Genomic DNA, 16,983 nt, shown 5'->3' with positions numbered 1-16,983 from the left:
CGAGTTGTTTGGGAACTCGGCTGGGGTGTTCAGAGACTGTTATTTTATGTAAACCATTTATTTTCCTTTTATGTGAACGCAGCTGTAACTACTATCCACCTTTACCCAGAGATGACTTGCACTAAAGTTCGATTACTGTTCGATGACGATGACTAGTACCTTAAATCTATTGACATGGAACTGCCATGGTCTAGGTCATGCAATAAAACGGAAAAAGATACTATGTGCTCTAAAAAAGGAAAAAGCAGACATCGCGCTATTGCAAGAGACACACCTCTGTGATGCTGAACATGCCAAACTCCGCAGAGCTTGGGTGGGACAGGTGTATTTCTCATCTTTCAAATCCAACAGTAGAGGCACAGCCATACTTATCCATAAGAATGTTCCATTCATAATTGACAAAAACATATCTGATCCGGAGGGGAGATTTATTTTGATAACTGGGTCACTGTATGGGCAACCAATTACTCTCTTAAACATATACGCCCCTAACACAGATACTCCTGCTTTTATGTCGAAAATGATAACCCTGTTCAATGAGCATTGTGTTTCCTTTGGAGTGTTGGCCGGAGATTTTAATTGTACCCTGAACCCAACCCTAGACAAATCATCTCAAGTCCCCACCACAAATCCTAGATCTGCAAAGATGTTGAACTCTCTTACTAAAGAGATGGGACTGATAGATATCTGGAGAAAGACTAATAGCTCATCTATGGACTATACATACTACTCTAATGTCCATAACACCTACTCCCGTATAGATTACATTTTTATCCCAAAGAGTTTCATAAATTCAGCCACGTGTAGAATCGGACCCATAGCGCTTTCGGATCACGCCTTTGTCCACCTCCGCTTTGACCTCTGCAAAAACATCCCGAGGTCAAAGAGCTGGAAATTCAACACCTCCATGCTATCAAACGAAGCATTCCATACATTGGTAACTACATGGATAGACAACTACACACAAGACAACAAAGATTCTCCTGTTTCTCCGGCCACAATGTGGGACGCTGCTAAAGCCACACTAAGAGGTCATCTAATTGCATATGCTTCCTCTAAGAAAAAAGCAATGGAAGCACACAGGCTAGATCTAGAGAGGGAGCTGGAATGCTGTGAAAAAGTACATAAACAATCCACAGACAGCACCTCCTGGAGTCAACTTAAAGCAGCCAAAGCCAAACTGAATTTGGACTATACTCGGGAGATTAAAAAAAAAGTTTTCTTTACTAAACAGAAATACCATGAGTATAGCAATAGGCCTAGTAGATTGCTTGCTTATCAATTAAAAAAAGAGCAGTCAGAGCGTACAATTGTGGCTATCCGAACAGCAGAGGACGAGGTCACATATGACCCAAAAAAGATCAATTTAACTTTTCATGATTTTTACTGCAAACTATATACCTCTGAGAGAAAACACACGGAAGCAGAACTCCACTCCTTCCTAGAGGGAATCTCGCTACCTAAACTATCAGAGACTGACCAAGAAGATCTCAACTCCCCCTTCACTCCTGAGGAGATCCTGGAGGCAATTACCTCCATGCCACCTAACAAGTCCCCAGGCCCAGATGGATTCCCCAGAGAGTTCTACAAAGCTTTTTGGCCCCAGCTTAGCCCTATTTTCATGCCAATGCTGGAGGATTTTTGCAAAAACGGAGTTCTCCCAGACTCAATGCGCACAGCTCGCATTACAGTGTTGCTCAAAAAAGACAAGGACCCCCTATCCTGCTCCTCCTTCCGGCCCATAAGCTTGTTGGATTTCGACTACAAAATAATTACCAAATTGCTGGCCAAAAGACTAAACACTCTTCTTCCCAAAATAATAAAAGCGGACCAAACTGGATTTATTAGAGACAGATACTCTTCTGATAACATTCGCCGTCTTTTTGATATTATTGATCAAGTAAACGCACAGAAGACCCCTGTCCTGCTGGCTTCACTGGATGCTGAGAAGGCGTTCGACAGGATGGAGTGGAGCTTTTTGTTCTCAGTCTTAGAAAAGTTCAATATGGGCCCAAACTTTATTAAATGGATCAAATCACTATACTCTCATCCAAATGCCATGGTGACTACTAACGGACTGAACTCTGACAGATTCCCTTTGGGACGGGGCACAAGACAAGGGTGCTCGCTATCCCCCCTGCTCTACTTGTTGGGGGCGGAGCCTCTGGCAGAGTTGATAAGGAGCAATTCAAGTATTACAGGTGTTCCTGCAGGCGGCCTGCAGCACAAGATTTCGCTTTACGCGGATGATGTCTTGCTCTACATATCCAACCCTGAGAAATCCCTTCCTCCCATTTTAGACACAATTGCTCAGTATGGCACGTTTTCAGGTTATAAGATAAATTTTAACAAATCCACTGTCTGCCCTCTCAATATTACACTCACCAGTTCTATGAAGACACTATGCCCATTCCAATGGAAGACACAGGGGTTTCAATACCTTGGGATATTCATAACACCAGATCTGAATAGGCTTTTCAAGGAGAATTATCTTCCACTCCTGGATCGAATCAAAAACAACCTCCAAACCTGGATCTCCCTCCCAATTAGCTTAGTAGGAAGAATTAATGTAATCCGTATGAACATCCTCCCTAGACTGAACTATTTATTTCAGATGCTCCCATGCTATCTCCCAGCTTCCTTTTTCAAAACAATTAACCAAAGCATCACCAAATTTATATGGGGCAATAAAAAACCTAGGATCAAGCTCTCCACTCTATCGAAACCTGAATCTAAGGGCGGTCTTGCCCTTCCCTCCCTTCAATTGTACTACTGGTCTGCCCAAATCCGCAACATGCTAACATGGATCACAAACAGACAAGAGTCAACGTGGATCCAGATAGAAGCCCAATCCTGTGGTTCATTGCCACTAAGCTCAACTATATTCATTAATAACTTTAGTGAAGTGGGCAACATAGCCAAAACATTTGTGATTTACAGCACCCTACTAGCGTGGAGGGACTGTAAGAAATACCTGGGCATCTCCTCCCAAATATGCTCTCACTCGCCTATAGTAGGCAACCCAGACTTGCCAAAAGCCCTGAGGGATGCCAACTTTAATCTTTGGCATACTCTAGGAATCAGGACCTTTTCAGACCTATTTCATCAGAAGACCACTACACTGAAATCCTTTCAAGAGCTCTGCAGTGAATTCAATGTGCCAAGATCCCATTTTTTAAAATATCTTCAAATTAGACATGTCATCTCCTCATTTACTTCCAAGAGGAGGTTTAGAACTCAGTTGAACGAAGTTGAAACCCTTCTTGTCACAGCACAATCCATTAAAGGCAAAATATCCTATATCTATAGACTCCTTTCTGAGAAAGGAGGCTCCTCCTTTACTCCTTTGAAAATAATCTGGGAAAAGGACCTTGGTCTGACTATCAGTGATGAGTTATGGGCGGAGGTTTGCGACAGGGTATACTGCTCCTCTACTAATGTAAAAATGAAAGAATCGAATTACAAATTTTTGTACAAATTTTATTACACTCCCTTGAGACTCCATAAAATGAAAACAGACATTTCTCCTAACTGTAAAAGATGTACCTCTGAAAGTGGAACCTATATGCATGTATTTTGGAGCTGTAGAGAGATTGCCAGATTTTGGCAATCTATACATACTGCTGCACAGAAAATACTAGATGTACAGTTTGATATGACCCCGTGTCTCTATCTTCTTAATGCCCAGCAGGACTTTGTTCTTGATCCTGACAGAGAAAATTTGCTCATGACCATTACATACTTTGCTAAGAAATGTATCCTTCTATTGTGGGCCTCTAGTACCTCTCCTACATTTAAAATGTGGATTGACCAGATTGTTGACTTTCTCCCTCTTGAAAAGCTCACTTATGACCTCCACAAGAGACAGCCCAAGTTTGATAGACTCTGGTCTCCACTACTCCACTATATCTCAAATTGGACAGAGTGAATGGGGGGATCGGGGAGGTGAGCAGATGCGTGTTGTGTAAGGTGCTGTAAAATCTAAAAACTAATCATTGGCTCGTCATCTCAGCTAAGGCTGGAAATAGCAAATAAGAACCTTGATAGTGCTGCTGCAAGTTCTACATTTTAAATTTTGTTATAATTATTATTTGTGTGTATGTGTGTATGTATGTATATGTAGGTATGTATATATGTATATATATATATATAACATTTATTTTTTATTTTTTATTATTATTATTATTATTATTATATTTTTTTTAAGTCTGTCACATCTGTGAATGTGGAATGTGTTTGGTTGGTTGTTTGAAAACTTAATAAAACTTTAAATTGAAAAAAAAAAAAAGTACTGCAGTCACAATGCTGGCTGGCTGAGAGCTCCAGAGAGCTCAATGGACACATGCGCACCCACACACACACACACACACACACACACACACACACACACACACACACACACACACACACACACACACACACACACACACACACACACACACACACACACACACACACACACACACACACACACACACACACACACACACACACACACACAGTTTTATTAGAAAGGATATGCAGAGTAGACACTTCTTCTGTAATCTAAAGTGGTTGCCAGAGTAACAATGACACTCTCATTGCTTTCTTCTCTCTATGTGTTCCCTCCATTCTTCAGGCCTCATTACACTGTGGCCTGATTACAAGGAGAGGACAGTTCATCTCTCCGTTCAGGAAGAGGACAAATAGGATCCTAAATTGCCAATTTAATGGATGAGAACCATAATAACAAGGAGCACGGAGGTCGAAATACTTTAAGACAAACTGGAAGTCCAAGTGCTGTAATGAAAATGAATGTAGGCTACATACCACAACGTCCTCCTTGTTTACAGCTATTTCCCTCCCTTGCCATACATCGGAGAGGACAGAGGCAACGAGGCAAACCCTTTAGTAGGAACTACATTATGTGTTAATATGACCACTTCCCTTTATGGACAAATTCTTGACGGAGTGCCTGAAAATGCAAGCCTCTATAGCAGACATCACTGTTTCTATAACAACGCTACACTGTATCATTGCTTTACCAAACAGTCTGGAATGCATCGGTGCCAATTATTGGCAAGACAATGGCAAGTTGGCATGGTGGAGCAGAAACAGACTGGCCACCAGGCCATGGAGGAGACGCAGTGAGGGAATAGAGAGGGTTCTGCATATCACACTACACTAACCCCCTGACGTCTAGCAGATGGGATAGCTGAGCGTGTCTCCTTCCGTCTGGTCTCTCTGTGCCAGGCTAGTCTGAACGATGAGATCCAGACAGAGGCAAGGGAACGGTCCCCTCGTAGCCAGAGAAGAGAACCTCTACCTTGGGGACTGGAGAGCGAGGCTGGGACTGTTGGTTTCGTATAGCTCCGCCACCATGAAGAATACTGTATTTTTATACACACACACACACACACAAAAAACAATTTCAGAGGGTTGAAGATGGGTTTCTCTCATTCTGAAATGTGAGATTAATACAATACAAGTTGCTGTCAGTCAATAATAATAATCATCATAGAGAGATTGAGATAAAAAGAGATGTGATAGAGATTACAGAACCACTTAGCCTGTCATGAGCCACAAGTCTGAGAGCCAATGAATAAGCTGTTGCCATGACATTCTACTTACCTAAATTCAAAGGAGAAAGAGTGTTCTCTTAATTACCTGCAGTTCGGTCTATTGCTACACGTTACGGTAGTGTTCTTCCTTCTGGGTTTGGCCACCAGCAGGCTTTTGTCCCGGCCCAGCACTACAACACCTGCGTTAACTACTCAACTAATCCTCCAAAACTTTGATTAGCTGAATCAGGATCAGCAAATCATGTCTACTGCACATCATGTATTTCTAAAGGAACGTTCTGTAACTTCCCACAGTCTGGAATAAGTCCCAGAATAAGTGTCACTTATTCTCAAGTTATCACCTTATCATATTTCCCAAGCGAAAAATCGATTCACATTGAAGAAAACATTAAAAGTACATCTACTAAGGCTGACCATATGAATGGACAGATACTGACCCCTGAATATACGTATTGACTGTTAAAATGTTACCTTACAGGTATTTTAAATGTCTGTAATGTCTACTTGTTAATGTTTTTTCAATGTACAGTATGTACATTTTAAAGTATTTTTGTTCGTAATGTATTTTTGGTGATGTGTCTGACCCCAGGAAAACTAGCTGTTGTCATGGCGTCTTCTAATGGGGATCCAAATCAAATCAAATCACCGTATCACCTTGAAAGTGATTATACAGTCTAACTCTCCTGTGATGACTGTCATTTCTTCTGTGTACCTAGCCTACCTGTCTGGGTGAATAGGGAATAGGGACGTCAGTGATGTTAGTGGTGCTGACAGAGGGTTGGTTGGTTCACACTGTGATGCCAGAACATGATTACATTGGTGACCCGCGAGCTGAATACTAAACATTTCCTCGATGCTCATCAGGGAGTCGTTAGCGGCAACATCCCGAACAGCTGTAGCCTTTTCAAAGTGAGGGAAGAAATCTCTACTACCAAATGAACAAACCGACAACTGACTTGAGCCAGAATGCACATACAGAAGCACGTGCGTACGCACACACACAAACTCCAGTTGTTCATTCAGCCCCCAATACTTTGATATTTCATTCACTGTTCCTTCCTCAGTCTCCAAGATCTAGCTGTTCAATCACTCAAACCTGGATGTCATTTAACTGTGTGCAGTGTTCCTGTGTCACTAGACAGCAGATGAGAGGCTGTTTGTGGGTGGTTTTAAATCAAATGCCAATAGCTTAGGGACCTGTGGGGAAAGGCAGAGCATGAGAGCAGAGCGGTACAGGGGAGAAACAACAGAGCTCCTGGGTAGTGTTCAGTAGGCACCAAACGGGAAAACATAATTAAACAAATCTAAAAGAGCATTCTGATTGGAGTTCAGTTAGTGACTATTCGTTTCGACATGTTTTCTCCAGTTTTGAGCCTATTGAACACTGCCCGGATCTTTCAAAGCTCAACTCTGGGAGACGCAATCAAAACATCTGATAGCCAGTACAGAAGAAGACATTGACCCTGTGTTGTCTCGTCAGTAGAGTAGTCTGTGTGTCGTTGTTGGTCGTTTGTTTCACAAGAGAGACAAATGGTTGGTTATTTGTAAGAAATTAGTAAAAATGTTTATGCCTCAGAGAGATGCTATGAGTCACCATTGTAATGCAGAGCCAACAGAGACACTCCATCACGCCCCTCAAGCTCCATGGGAGAGCTTCAGCGAGATGAAAATAGCCTAGCATAGTCTAAACACACGCACACACACACACACACACCAGGGCACATCACAGACCACAGAGTACATCACAGAGCAAATAAAATGTGATTTGTTTGATTTGATTTTCTAAATCTTTAAGCAGTGCAGCGAACATAACAGAGCCATGCTTTCAAGTTGTGCTCCGAAGCTTCACACATCAAAACAATCTATCCTCAGACTTAATGACACGTTTCTATGTCTATCTTGATGGCTCTGCAAGCCATGCAGTGATGAGAAGAGCTGTGACAGTTCCATTATCTTATGTAAAGTATTAGCAATGCAGATGACCCGCACCGGGGGATGGTTAGAACAGGAAAACCAGGGTTGGGTAGTAACTGCTTACATGTAATCAGTTACATGTAATATGATTACAAAAAACTAACTGTAATCGGTTTCATCACCAGCAAAAATATTGTAATCAGAATACAGATACTTTTGAAAAACTAGATTACTTCTTGGATTACTTTTAAATTCAGAAAGGATGTTTGCGGGAAATTACATCTTTCTGTTTTCTCAACGACATTCAATTCAGCATTGAAAAAAGGCGCAACTTTAAGTTTATTCCACCTGAGCGAGTCTGACGACAAGTCAGAGGCCATTATGATGACACACCAAATGCATTCTAATGCCTCTTAAGTGGAAATGTAATCCGATTACATTACTGAGTTTGGGTAATCCAAAAGTTACGTTACTGATTACAATTTTGGACCGGTAACTAGTAACTAACAGATTACGTTTAGAAAGTGTCCTACCCAACGCTGAGGAAAACGCATGGAGTTATGATTTAGTTAGAACAAGGTAACCACCAGGATTTTCTCTACTTGAATGGACTAAAAGAAACAAGTAGCCTACATAATCAACACTTGATATAGTCTATGCTTTTGATATAGCATAGGCCAACATCCATCTGCCTCTGAAGCACTGTGTCAGAAGCACTGTGTCAGAAGCACTGTGTCAGAAGCACTGTGTCAGAAGCACTGTGTCTCTGTGATATTTCAAGGTAAAAATGTGTTTTTTATCTGACAGCTACTTATTGGTGAACATTCAGAGAAATGCTAAGGGCCATTTCAATTCTGAGACAGATCCACACTGCCATGCAACTGGCTGGAGCTAGACCACGTCATCAAACTGACTGGAGGTCAGTCCAGTGATATCATCAACAGATTAAACCGGCAGCCTGGTCGGGAGGGAAAATATAATCTTCAAATCACAAGTGAGGCCAAAAAAAGAACCCCATCTGGTTTGTAGCCCGTGGCCAGACCGCCAGTGTTCAGCCAGCTAGACTAAGCCTGTCCAGAGCCGTGATATAGTGACAGACATATAATCACAATCACACGGAAACACACAAGAACAATTTACTGGTGCGGTTGATGAGAGAACAATACGGTTGGATGAGGTTCGATAGACTTCAGAGGGTGATACTTTCTCACTTGGTCTCTTCAATGGGGAGTAGGGAATGTTCCCGTTTGTTAATAACTGTGGGGAAATCAATGCTGTGACCTCGGGAATAGTACACCTGGTCACGTAGATGGTTAGATCATTACGACCTCAAAGAAACACTAGGGGTAGTGAAGACAGTAAGGCCAACTATTCCTAACATACCAAAACACAACACTCTACAGATACCAATAAGCTTCATGGAAATAAATCCATTCCATATGCTCAAGTCCAGGAGGCGGGAATTTGAACCTGAAGCACCACCTGGAAACAACAGATGGCCTACAGATAGAACAGATAGAACAAAGATGTGTCCCACAGTAAAAGTCAAGGCTATTTTAGTCGTTCATGACATTATGGAGCTGTAACATTGAATTGAGCTTGAAGTGATGTTATGGTAATGGCACACATAGGATACTTTTATTTTGAAGTGGTTGTAATTGGATATAGCACATCAGATATGCCCATTGAATGATAACATTCTCAACCTCGTCCTTTTGATCATTTCCTCTTTTAAGTGGACTCTGAAAGTCGAGTAGTTTCAACCTGCCAGCGGAGTCCTGAAAGAAAACGACTTAAAACCCTGAACTCACTGTCCCTTCTGTTAATTGCATATCCCACGCAGCAGCTAAATGAGAGGCCATCTGTCAAACCGGTCAAACTATTCTGCTGTGCTCGGTCTATTTTAAGGGATAACCTTCACCGCTCTCATTTCCCCGGCAAAACAATGTCACCATGGAAATAAAGCATTGTAACCGAGGTGTTTGTTTGGACTGTACCTGCTGCGAGACCAGAGAGTCCATATAGAAACACCACAGTCAATGTTCTGTAGAGACCTAAAGAGGGTCCATAGATACGTGTCTCTAGAAGCAGAAAGCTTTTCGGTTGACTTTATGACTTACACTCCTTTATGACATTTCCATGGCAACTAAGGGTTAATTAGCTTCTTTTTACGTAAGAGAACCTCATTCTCGTGAAGTGTTGACATGTTTGTAATGGGTGTAATGACTCCTGGATCCTGTGACTTTATGACACAGTAATAAGCCTAATTGATGTTTCAAGGGAAACAGATGATTCCTCTTGCTGAGGAATAGAGGAATGCAGTGTCAACTCTGGTCGTTATCTTATAGTAAACAGGAATCTAATGGTTGTAGAAGGCCTTCATTTATCATTTCAACCAATATGTTCAAGAGTTACAAGATGATACACAGGGTCAGACAGAAAGTAACAATGATTCTGAAAAGCAGATTTGTGTGCTGAGGCTCTAAAAAAGTCAGGTCAGGAAGTCATAGGCTTACTTCTCCAGAAGGACTATACTAAGGACTTTTGTCCCCCCACAAGCCATCATTGTTTGGCCTTAGTAGGAACTCATAACCTCATTCCCTGCATATACTGTAAACCTCTCTCAGGTCATGACTGAGGGCAGGGGTATCAGAACACAGCAAGGTCATGAAACAAAGAGACGGCTCAGGATCCTATTCTGGCATCAAACAAACAGTCTGTGGGCAGCAGAGCTCTCTCTCTCTCTCTGAAGATACAGTAATATAATCCACAGGGAACTGAAAGAGTTTTTCTGCCCTTTGAAGATCAAGTGTAATGCCCCTGAGATCAAACGTACTGTATCTCATCATCCCAGATTGCAGTAAATGAACTGCCAGTGTCTCGCAGCCAGGGAACTCCCACAGCCTGTGAACACATCTGGATAATTCTGTCGACAAAATAGAAAAGCACTGCGGTGCCAGCAGACCAATGTTGTATGGTTAGAGTGGCCAAGGTGTGAGTGTTTCCTCTAATCAGGACCAACACACAGTGCTTCACAACAACTACAGACCCTGTCTGGGATGCAGCTGTAGAGATGACATGTGACAGAACTCATAAAACCATTCTACAATTTTGGAGTTGACTCTTTTTTTAATATTATTTTTTACAAAGCTATATTTTTTAAGTTCAAAATGTTTAAATATACATTATATACCGAACAAAAATATTAACACAACATGTAAAGTGTTGGTCCCATGTTTCATGAGCTGAACTAAAAAATCCAGATAGGGTTGCATATTTTGGGGAATATTCAGAGGTGGAAACTTTCCGTGGGAATTAACGGGAATATATTGGAATTAATGGGAATATATGCAAATTAATATTAATACCAGTTAAATGTAGATGTTTTTTGCATTGGATATATTTACCATATCATGTGGAGAAAGAAACATAAACCGTTTACCTTATCATAAGTAGACACAATTGCTAATTATTAAATCCTTCCAATATAAATGTTTGTTTTGTTACGAATTGAAATTTAATTAAATGAGTTGACTCTTCACATGGGATGATTTCACTGAACAACAAAAGAAAGGGAATATTGAATGATCCCCAATGATCCATCGCGTCTCCCAAAAACATTTTCAACATACATCTGTAAAATTATTGCCTAGAAACTAAAGCTTTGGTTATCTTCCTCTCAGGCTTCCATGTCTTCTTTCTGGACCTCCTCAATGTCCACCTCTTGAACATCAGACTCTGAGGCCTCTTCTTCACTGTCACTTTCCAACTTTGTTGAGGATGGCTTGTTGTCAGGCTCAAAAATGCTCAAATTTGCCCGGAAGGCCACCAATTTTTCAACCCTTGTATTGGTCAGCCTGTTGCGTGCTTTGGTGTGTGTGTTCCCAAACAAGGACCAGTTGCACTCTGAGGCGGCTGATGTTGGTGGGATTTGGAGGATGATGGAGGCAACAGGGGAAAGAGCCTCAGATCCACAAAGTCCCTTCCACCAGGTGGCTGATGAGATATGTTGGCACGACTGCCATATTGCATCTCCATCCCAAAGCCCTTGCTTGGAAGTGTACTTCGCCAGACTGCCAACAACCTTGCCCTCCTCCAGGCCAGGGTGGCGAGACATGGTAGTGATGACACCATAGGCCTTGTTGATCTCTGCACCAGACAGGATGGTCTTGCCAGCATACTTGGGGTCCAACATGTACGCTTTTTGATGCATTTCAGAACTGCAGTTTCCTCTGCTTGGAGCAACAGTGAAGTGGGCAGGGCAGTACTGATTTCTTCTCTTACATCTGCAAACTGGGTCTAAACATCAGACAGGATGGAATTGTCTCCCTCAATCCGTTCAATGGCTACTGCTATAGGTTTCAGGAGTTTCAGGCTGCTTACCATTCTCCCCCAAAATACATCATCCAGGAGGCTCCTCTTGATGGGGCTGTCCATATCGGTAGACTGTTTAACCTCTAGAAGACTGTCAAACATGATGTCAACACCACTCCAACGGGTGTTCCTGGGCAGCTTCAATGTGGTGCTCTTATTCTTCTCACTTTGCTTGGTGAGGTAGATTGCTGCTATAACTTGATGACCCTTCACATACCTAACCATTTCCTTGGCTCTCTTGTAGAGTGTATCCATTGTTTTCAGTGCCATGATGTCATTGAGGAGCAGATTCAGTGCATGAGCAGCACAGCCAATGGGTGTGATGTGAGGGTAGGACCCCTCCATTTTTGACCAAGCAGCCTTCATGTTCGCAGCATTGTCTTTCATCAGTGCAAATACCTTCTGTGGTCCAAGGTCATTGATGACTGCCTTCAGCTCATTTGCAAGGTAGAGACCAGTGTGTCTGTTGTTCCTTGTGTCTGTGCTCTTGTAGAATACTGGTTGAAGGGTGGAGATGATGTAGTTAATTATTCCTTGCCCACGAACATTCGACCACCCATCAGAGATGATTGCAATACAGTCTGCTTTCTCTATGATTTGCTTGACCTTCACTTGAACTCTGTTGAACTCTGCATCCAGCAAATGAGTAGATAATGCATGTCTGGTTGGAGGGGTGTATGCTGGGCGAAGAACATTCAGAAATCACTTCCAAAACACATTGCCTGTGAGCATCAGAGGTGAACCAGTTGCATACACAGCTCGATCAAGACATTCATCAGCATTTCTCTGACTACATTCCTCCACTGAGTCAAAAAAACTTCTGATTCCATGAGGACCATGAGCTGTTGCTATCGCTAAGATGTCTGATTCATAATTTTCACCTCGAATAGAAGTGTAGGGACTTTTGTCAGAGACTGCTTGTTGTGAGCGCTGAGGGAACTTTATGCACTTGGCCAGATGATTCTGCATCTTTGTTGCATTCTTCACATATGATTTGGCACTATATTTGCAAATGTACACAGCTTTTCCTTCTACATTAGCTGCAGGGAAATGTCTCCACACATCAGATGGCATTTTCCTGTAAAGATTAGAAGAAAAAAGTTGACAAAATAAAATACAATTCCATGTACAGATAAATATTTAAACAGTTAGAGTAAACAACACCTTCGTAAAATAAATGTTTTAAAATGAAACATGTACGCAAACAGGTGAATTAACACAAGCTAAAACCCACATGGTAGAAAAAACTAATTAGCATAAATTGTTAAAAAGTTAGAAATGATTTAAACACACTTTGCTGTAGGATACTATTTACTAGTTAACAAAAAATCATGTCATATAAAATATATTCACCCCACCCAGTACTGTAATCAAAACTTACCAGAAAGCATGTAGTCCTTGGCTCAGACAGTGTAGTAGTGTGGGCTCAATAGCATCTCATTAGTGTGCAAGATCTTGAGAATCAGCTGTACATGTGATGGAAGAATGCACTGTGCATGCAGAGGGTTGCAATTCCATTGAATTGGGGATAGTTTAACCAAAATATGCCACAAGACGTAGAATTGCCTTATGTGTATCCCACAAAAAAAGGTTCACTGTTATTAGCTAACTTTTTTGATGAATTTAAGCAAAATTCCCAGGGCTTAACTTCCCATGGAAAAATTCCGGAAATCTACCAGAATGTTTACGACCCTTTGCAACCCTAATCCCAGAAATGTTCCATACACACAGAACGCTGTCATCACCTCATGTTTTAGCATGCACGGCAATGATCTGTACACAATTCCTGGAACCTGAAAATGTCCCAGTTCTTCCATGGCCTGCATACTCACCAGACACGTCACCCATTCAGCATGTTTGGGATGCTCTGTGTCGACGTGTACGACAGAGTATACGACAGCAACTTTGTGGGACAACATTCCACAGGCCACAATCAACAGCCTGATCAACTCTAGGCAAATGGTGGTCATATCAGATACTGTCTAGTTTTCTGATCCACGCCCCTGCCTTTTAAAGGCATCTGTGACAAACAGATGCATATTTGTATTCCCAGTCATGTGAAATCCATAGATTAGGGCCAAATTAATTTATTTCAATTGACGGATTTCCTTAAATATACGAACTGTAACTCTATAAAATCTTTGACATTTTTGCATGTTGCGTTTATATTTTTTTCACTATGGAACAAGATGTGAACGATCCAAATTCAAATTTTAAAAAAATGAAGTAATTCCCTAAAAGGACAAAAATAGGTAATACTAATGATCATTACAGGAGTTTACTTCAGTGTCATTAAATGAAGGGAATGAACACCCCCACCCCCATATACAGTGCATACAGAAAGTATTCAGACCCCTTCACCTTTTCCACATTTGGTTACGTTACAGCCTTATTCTAAAAGGGATTTAAAAAAAAATAGATATATATATAATCATCAATCTACACACAATACCCCATAATGACAAGGCGAAAACAGGTTAAGAAATGTTAGCAAATTTATCCCCCAAAAATAATGAAATACCTTATTTACATAAGTATTCAGACCCTTTGCTATGAGACTCAAAATTGAGCTCAGGTGCATCCTCTTTCCATTGATCATCCTTGAGATGTTTCTACAACTTGATTGGAGTTCACCTGTGGTAAATTTAACTGATTGGACATTATTTGTCTATATAAGGTCCCACAGTTGACAGTGCATGTCAGAGCAAAAACCAAGCCAGGAGGTCGAAGGAATTGTCTGTAGAGCTCCGAGACAGGATTGTGTCGAGGCACAGGTCTGGGGAAGGGTACCAAAAACTTTCTGCAGCATTGAAGGTCCCCAAGAACACAGTGGCCTCCATCATTCTTAAATGGAAGAAGTTTGGAACCACCAAGACACTTCCTAGAGCTGGCACCCGGCCAAACTGAGAAATCAGGGGAGAAGGTCCTTGGTCAGGGAGGTGACCAAGAACCTGATGGTCACTCTGACAGAGCTCCAGAGTTCCTCTGTGGAGATGGGACAACCATCTCTGCAGCACTCCACCAATCAGGCCTTTATGGTTAGAGTGGCCAGACAGAAGCCACTCCTCAGTAAAAGGCATATGAAAGTCTGCTTGGAGTTTTCCAAAAGGAACCTAAAGGACTCTCCGACCATGAGAAACAAGATTCTCTGGTCTGATGACACCAAGATTGAACTCTTTGGTCTGAATGCCAAGCGTCACGTCGGGAGGAAACATGGCACCATCCCTACAGTGAAGCATGGTGGTGGCAGAATCATGCTGTGGAAATGTTTTTCAGGGACTGGGAGACTAGTCAGGATCGAGGGAAAGATAAGCGGCGCAAAGTACTGAGAGATCCTTGATGAAAACCTGCTCCAGAGCGTTCAGGACCTCAGACTGGGGTGAAGGTTCACCTTCCAAAAGTACAACTACCCGAAGCACACAGCCAAGGAGTGGCTTCGAGACAGGTCTCAGAATGTCCTTGAGTGGCCCAGCCAGAGCCCGGACTTGAACCCGATCGAACATCTCTGGAGAGACCTGAAAATCAAACCTGACAGAGCTTGAGAGGATCTGCAAAGAAGAATGGGAGAAACTCCCCAAATACAGGTGTGCCAAGCCTTTAGCGTCATACCCAAGAAGACTCGAGGCTATAATCGCTGCCAAAGATGCTTCAACAAAGTTATGAGTAAAGGGTCTGAATACTTATGTAAATGTTAACCTGATTTTGCTTTGTCATTATGGGGTATTGTGTATAGATTGATGAGGGGGAAAAAACAATTTAATACATTCTAGAATAAGGCTGTAACGTAACAAAATGTGGAATTAGTTAAGGGGTCTGAATACTTTTCGAATGCACTGTTACTCACTCTTCGACTCTCTTTTCTCTCGTCATATAAATATTTATTTTTAAAGTAATGGTCTGTGAATTGCAGAAACTCACTCCTAGACTCAAAATGTAGGTCAAGGATAAAGGAACAAGGAACACATAAAACTTAACCAAACAAACAAAATCGGTGTCCCCACCTCCCCAAAAAATGGTTCTCAAATAAAAGTAATGTTGTTGATTATCTAAAATAAAATAAACCAGCCCCCGTTGACATAATATGGGCAGAGAGCTGTGACTACCAAATCTAACGTTAATGATAGCCAAATGGTGCTCCCAACAACACAGAACGATTGACCAAGAGCAAGCCTAGCCATCTGGACTCCCAGCTCCCTGAAACGGAGTCAGAACAGGGTTGCTCCTGAAAGACACATAATACCCAGCAGATAAGCCTGTGTTATTCAATCAATCGATCAAACGATCAGTTAACTCTATATTTGTACCAGAGGGAAAACAGTTACAGAGGCACTGTAGTTACAGAGTGACACAAGTCCTAACTGATGGTCGTATGAGTAGGCTGGCAGAGTGACACAAGTCCTAACTGATGGTCGTATGAGGCTGGCAGAGTGACACAAGTCCTAACTGATGGTCTTATGAGTAGGCTGGCAGAGTGACACAAGTTCTAACTGATGGTCGTATGAGTAGGCTGGCAGAGTGACACAAGTCCTAACTGATGGTCGTATGAGTAGGCTGGCAGAGTGGCACAAGTTCTAACTGATGGTCGTATGAGTAGGCTGGCAGAGTGACACAAGTTCTAACTGATGGTCGTATGAGTAGGCTGGCAGAGTGACACAAGTCCTAACTGATGGTCGTATGAGTAGGCTGGCAGAGTGACACAAGTTCTAACTGATGGTCGTATGAGTAGGCTGGTAGAGTGACACAAGTCCTAACTGATGGTCGTATGAGTAGGCTGGCAGAGTGACACACGTCCTAACTGATGGTCGTATGAGTAGGCTGGCAGAGTGACACAAGTTCTAACTGATGGTCATATGAGTAGGCTGGCAGAGTGACACAAGTCCTAACTGATGGTCGTATGAGTAGGCTGGCAGAGTGACACAAGTCCTAACTGATGGTCGTATGAGTAGGCTGGCAGAGTGACACACGTCCTAACTGATGGTCGTATGAGTAGGCTGGCAGAGTGACACAAGTTCTAACTGATGGTCATATGAGTAGGCTGGCAGAGTGACACAAGTCCTAACTGATGGTCGTATGAGTAGGCTGGCAGAGTGACACAAGTCCTAACTGATGGTCGTATGAGTAGGCTGGCAGAGTG

General features: G+C 42.1%; 1 protein-coding gene across 1 annotated transcript in view; it reads right to left on the bottom strand.

The window, feature by feature from the left end:
* pitpnc1a (phosphatidylinositol transfer protein cytoplasmic 1a) overlaps positions 1–16,983 on the bottom strand; it is a 120,987-nt gene that overhangs the window by 102,793 nt on the left and 1,211 nt on the right. The window lies entirely within an intron of this gene.

The sequence above is a fragment of the Salvelinus alpinus genome, chromosome 1, assembly GCF_045679555.1.
Source record: "Salvelinus alpinus chromosome 1, SLU_Salpinus.1, whole genome shotgun sequence".
Lineage (NCBI taxonomy): Eukaryota > Metazoa > Chordata > Actinopteri > Salmoniformes > Salmonidae > Salvelinus > Salvelinus alpinus.
Note: the sequence above shows the minus strand (reverse complement) of the source record. Positions and strands in the feature narration are given on the sequence as shown.